Genomic DNA, 6017 nt, shown 5'->3' with positions numbered 1-6017 from the left:
GAGTGTTAGCTACTTTAGGGGCAAATTGGACTATTGAGGAAGCATTAGAGCGAATGGCATTAATGCCAACAGCTTCACAGGCATTTATAGCAGAAGCCTTAAAGGAATTAGGATTGGGGTTGCAAAAGCAAGCAGAGTCCACTCAAAATCAGGTGCTAGCTGCTCTTGCTCCTCTCCGAAATGGCTCTCTGGCATTCACTCAAGGGGGTTCGAAGCCATTCCTCAAGTGTTACTGATGCGGCAACGAAGGAATACACGCCGAACGTGCCGAGCAACTGGCGTATGGTGTCAACACTGCCGATCCAGCTCCCACAACACTACGGCTTGTAGGCGCCGGTCGGGAAACCATCCGCGGAGCGCGCATCATGGGGGCCGCGCCCAGACACAAGTTGCCGCCGTGATATCGGAGACACCAGCAGCTGCCGTGACATCGCTGCCACCTCCTGTCTGCAACCCGCAACAACCGGGAGCCTCGGCCTGGACTTATCAGCAGCAGTAGATGTCACACTAATGACAAACCGGCCTGAGAGGATACCCACTGGAATAAAGGGTCCTCTTATATTAAATGGACAAACATGTGGAGCATTATTGCTGGGACGTTCCTCTATAACTATGTTGGGATTATTTGTTTTGCCTGGTGTTATCGATGCGGACTTTACAGGGGAAATACAAATTATGGCTTACACCCTTTATCCTCCGATTAAAATTACAAAAGGACAACGCATTGCACAATTGGTACCACTGTCACAAATGACATCAGGAATACAATCATTTACTGATCAAGCACGGGATGAAAAAGGTTTTGGCTCTACTGGTGTTACACTTTTAACTGTGGATTTACAAAATAGACCAAAACAAAAGGTTGAAATTACCTATGGGCATCAAAGCATAACCCTTTATGGATTATTGGATACAGAAGCAGATACTAGCATCATTTCTCCAGAAGCCTGGCCACAACATTGGCCTCTATTTCCCTCATCAAACATGCTCACAGGAGTGGGAGGATTTACATTGGCAAGCAGGTCGCCGTCTTTGTCTGTGTGCATTGAGAATCAACAAATATCTGCTGTGTTTTCAATTGTTCAACTGCCTCCTACAGTTTCCTGTTTAATTGGAAGGGACATTTTAACACAATTGGGAGTGGTGTTAACTAATCAGCACCCTTTGGGGTAATTGCCATTGCTTGGACTTTCCCCATTCCACTCACCTGGAAAACGGATACACCGGTGATGGTTAAGCAATGGCCATTAAAAGGGGAGAGTCTTATGCATGCCCATGATTGGTACAGGAACAATATGCAAAAGGGCACCTAAGACTGTCCACAAGCCCTTGGAATACACCTATTTTTGTAATCAAAAAGAAATCAGGGAAATATCATTTGATACATGATTTGAGGGCTGTAAATGACCAAATGGAACCAATGGGGGCCTTACAGCCTGGTCTTCCAAATCCAGCTATGATTCCAGAACACTGGCCACTTTTAATTATTGACCTAAAGGATTGTTTTTTCACTATTGGCCTGCATCCTGATGACATGAAGAGATTTGCTTTTACTTTACCAGCAATAAATCGTCGGGAACCAGATAAAAGATTTGAATGGACATCTCTTCCGCAGGGCATGCGCAACTCTCCCACTTTATGTCAGCTTTATGTTGATGCTGCATTACAGCCACTACGTCGTAAATGGCCAGCAACTATAATATATCATTACATGGACGATATTTTGTTTGTACAGCAACAGCCATTCTCCTCTTTACAGATTAACACCATTAAAAATACTCTTGCTGCATATTCACTTGTTATTGCTGCAGAGAAAATTCAGACTACAAAGCCCTGGAAATATTTGGGATGGACTTTGACGAATCAAATAGTGATACCACAAAAATTGGAATTACAATTGGACATTAAAACTCTACATGATGCACAGAAGTTGCTGGGAGACTTACAGTGGCTGAAGCCTATTGTGGGAATACCAAATCACTTATTAGAAGCCCTACGGCCCTTGTTAAAAGGTGTGGACCCTACTACTCCTGTACACCTGACAAAGGAGCATCATCTTGCCTTGCAGCAAATTAGTAACTGTGTACAGCAAGGATATGTGTCTCGTCGACAACTCGACCACCCCATTGACCTTACTATTTGGAATAGCCCTTGCCACTTGCTTGGTGCTCTCTCTCAGTTGCAAAAGAAAACGGGGGAGATACGGGTGTTGGAATGGTTATCACCACCACTACAGCATAAGAAAACAATATCTTCAAAAATTGAACAATTGGCTGCATTAATCAAAAAGGGGCGTCTCAGAATTCTTGAAGTGGATGGTAGAGAACCTGCTACTATTAGATTGCCTATGGAAAAAGAAACTTTGGACTGGTACTTGATAAATTCAAAGAATTTACAAGAAGCATTATTGATGTCACCTGCTAAAGTAGAGACTAGTAAATTAGTGCCTAGAGTTTTGCAATGGATGACAGAATGGAACTGGATTACTCGACCTTTAAGAGAAGAAAACCCCATAGAAGGAGCTATTACAGTTTTTACAGATGCAGGAAAGAAATCAAGGCGTGCTGCTGTTACCTGGCAAGAAAAAGGACAATGGAAGCATCAACTCCTCACAGCAGACCCTGCAGATAGCTTACAAACTTTGGAATTGTTAGCAGTAGTATGGGCGGTGTCCAACTTACAGGAGCCTTTAAATGTGGTCACAGACTCTATGTATGTTGCAGGAGTAGTCAAACGAATAGAGGAAGCAGCAATTAAGGAAGTGAATAATAAACGATTGTATGAGTTACTGATACAGTTAAGGAAGGCTTTACAAGAAAGAAAGGCAGCATATTCTGTGATTCATATTAGGAGCCATAAGTGGTCTGAAGGTTTAGGAGAAGGGAATGAACGTGCAGATATATTGGTTACCCTACCCATTGATAATTCTTGTCCTATTGACAAGCACACATTGGCCAGAGAAGCACATAGTAGATATCATCAAAATGCAAGAGGTTTGGCAAAACACTTTGAGCTGAGTTTGTCAGAAGCCAAGGCCATTGTCAGAGCATGTCCAACATGTAGTTATCATAATGGTGGAATAGGTCTAGGCATCGGAGTTAATCCTCGAGGTTTAAAAATAAATGAGATATGGCAAATGGATGTTACACACGTAGCTAGATTCGGTAAAGTCAAGCATGTGCACGTCACCATAGATACATATAGTCATTACATATGGGCTACAGCTCAGGCAGGACAGAAAGCTATACAGGTTATCAGACATCTGTTAAGTTGTTTCGCTGTTATGGGAGTTCCAAAGAGTATCAAAACAGATAATGGTCAAGGTTATGTAAGTGCTAGGGTCCGGAAATTTTTGAATCAGTGGTCTGTTAAACACGTGACAGGTATTCCACACTCTTCTACTGGACAGGCAATAGTGGAAAGAGCAAACGGTACCCTTAAGCAGTATATTGAAAAACATCAAGATTTGACAGATCCACAAGCATGTTTGGCTAAGGTTTTGTATGTGATTAATCATTTATGCATTTTTGGGGAAGATGATACCCCCCCTGCAATGAAACATCATCCAAGGTCAGGTTAGGAAAATACTAAGGAAACAGAGGTCTGGGTTAAGTATAAGAACCCAAGCACAGGATTATGGGAAAAACCTGCAAAAGTATTATATTGGGGTCGGGGGTATCTTTGTGTTTCCTCACCTACAGGGCCTTTGTGGGTGCCTGCTAAGTGGACTAAACCTGTTTTTGATGCAGCCTCTGGTGGATCGCCTTACGGAGGAGGACAGGGAGCGACTGGGGAAGAAACTGCTTCTAGTCCTACAACCACTACTGTTTCAATTGAAGGGGTACTCAGAAGCGGTGGACAGAGCACTGACACGTCACTACCGGACGGCCCGGGAGTTGATTGGTTTCATTGACTCATTATCAACTTTTCACTTAACAGATCCAGCGAAACTACATTGCCTTGACTGTCACAATCCACATTGTGCTGCCTGGATAGCTCTACGTTGTGGGGGTTGTAAAAGAACTTTTTGGATAGAACAATCATTATTACGGGATTTGTGGTGTCATACTTGTGAACATGAGCACACGTGGGGTAAAAGCTGGCAAGATGAATTAAGGAGACAAATGGGGCAAAACGCATATATAGCTTTAAATCTTTATGAGTCTCCTGAACAGAAGGTTCTTGCTTATTATCGATGGGAAATACAATGTATTGTAAATAGAATTAAGGTTCAAAGTAAATCACGTATAGTTTCTATAAGGTGTAGGAAATTAGTACCTTTAACACAGAATTCAGTTGTAGGACCCTTCCAAGGGGATCCTGATAGAGCATTAGATTGCTGCATTGATAAGTTGCAAAAATTAAGTTTGAAAGTGGCAGGACCAGTGAAATTAGGAGCAGCAAGATTGAAGACAGATAAGAAAAAGAAGGCAAAAAAGGGAACGGTCTCATTTGAATAGGGGTATCAGTGATTGCTAATTAATTTTCTATGATTAGAACAATTTTACTGTTGTGGGACTCTCGGGAGGATATAGTTGTTGAGGAGGATAACGAACAAGAACTACGATTACAAAATAAGATACACCTTGTGTTAAAGAAGGACCTTGAGCTGTTAGCCTCATATAGTAAAAAGGCTGAAGAGGCTTTGCGATCACCACCATTGAATTGGTTGCTTTGGGTTGAAGATACAGAATTTTATACTGGTCCTTACTTACATTCGCTTCCTTGTTATGTTTGCAAAAAGGATAAAGATAAATGCTATGCATGGGTAGCTTTGCATTGTGCAGATTGTAATCAGGTTTATTGGTATTCACAGAAGTCATTAGGATATTTATGGTGTACATCTTGTTTTGGAAAGTGGATTTGAAATCATATCTGGGTTAGAGCTCTTGAACAAAGTACTGGCCTGCCAGGACGGACAGGATTACAGCTCTTTGAGAGTGCAGAACAAGTGGTTATAGCATATCTTAGGTGGAAGTTACAGGAAAACCTTAGAATATTTGAAATTACTAGAGCCTCACGTATCATAGCAGCTCGCTGCAAAGCTGATTTGCCTTCAAACTTACCTCGTGCAATACTTGTGAGCAAGGATGCTGATTTAGAATTAGATCAGTATATTCAAGAATTGACTCAGCCTTACAATAGACAATCTAGCAAACCAGGGAAAAGACAGCGAAGAAAGAAAAAACAACATAAGCAGAAGGAAGAAAAGGAGAAGCAAAGTAAGCAGAAAGAAAAATGAGGTTTGTTTTTGTAATACTGCTCAATGCTGTAGCAAGTGAAGCAGTAGGAGTAACACACTTTAGTCAACCAAGGGAAAATTTATGGGTAACACTTGCTAATCAAACTAACCAATCATCACTTTGTCTTAGTCTTGGAGGAGTCACTAACCCATTTCGAACATGCCTGGTGGGACTTCCGGTGTGGTCTCCTGGAGAATTTTGTAGTTTGATAAACAATCGAACCTTATGTATGTCTAACATGTCAAACATCACATTGCCGGTGCAACAAGGGTATACTGCAGGTCAGAGTGATGGCTATCGTCAATGCTTACTAATCCAATCACTTAACACCTCTTTGCGTTCTCCTCCTGAAGAGTTGGATCTTTTTGGAAGTACAAATGCCAGCATATCTAACACTACAGCTGGTGGATGGTTTAGCTTCAAACTTTCGGGTGCTCAGAATTTAAACCAACCTAAAGAAACATGGGCCACCCTAGATTCATCCCTGAATGTGAGTGAATTCTCTCCACAGCATTACAGTCAATGTAACGGCACAAATATCACAGCACCAATGAAATTACCCACAGGAATATTTTTGATTTGTGGAGACAGGGCATGGAATTGTATACCAGCTAAACCACAGGGTGGACCCTGTTTTTATGGAAAATTGTCACTGTTTCATTCTAATGTGTCCTTGCTAATGCAGCTGAGTCAAAATTCAAACAGGAGAAAACGTAGCATACATGACTTAGACTGCAGCAAGATAGGAGATCCACGGTTTTGGGGCACATTCAA

This window comes from Melospiza melodia, chromosome 12 (assembly GCF_035770615.1).
Source record: "Melospiza melodia melodia isolate bMelMel2 chromosome 12, bMelMel2.pri, whole genome shotgun sequence".
Lineage (NCBI taxonomy): Eukaryota > Metazoa > Chordata > Aves > Passeriformes > Passerellidae > Melospiza > Melospiza melodia.
Note: the sequence above shows the minus strand (reverse complement) of the source record.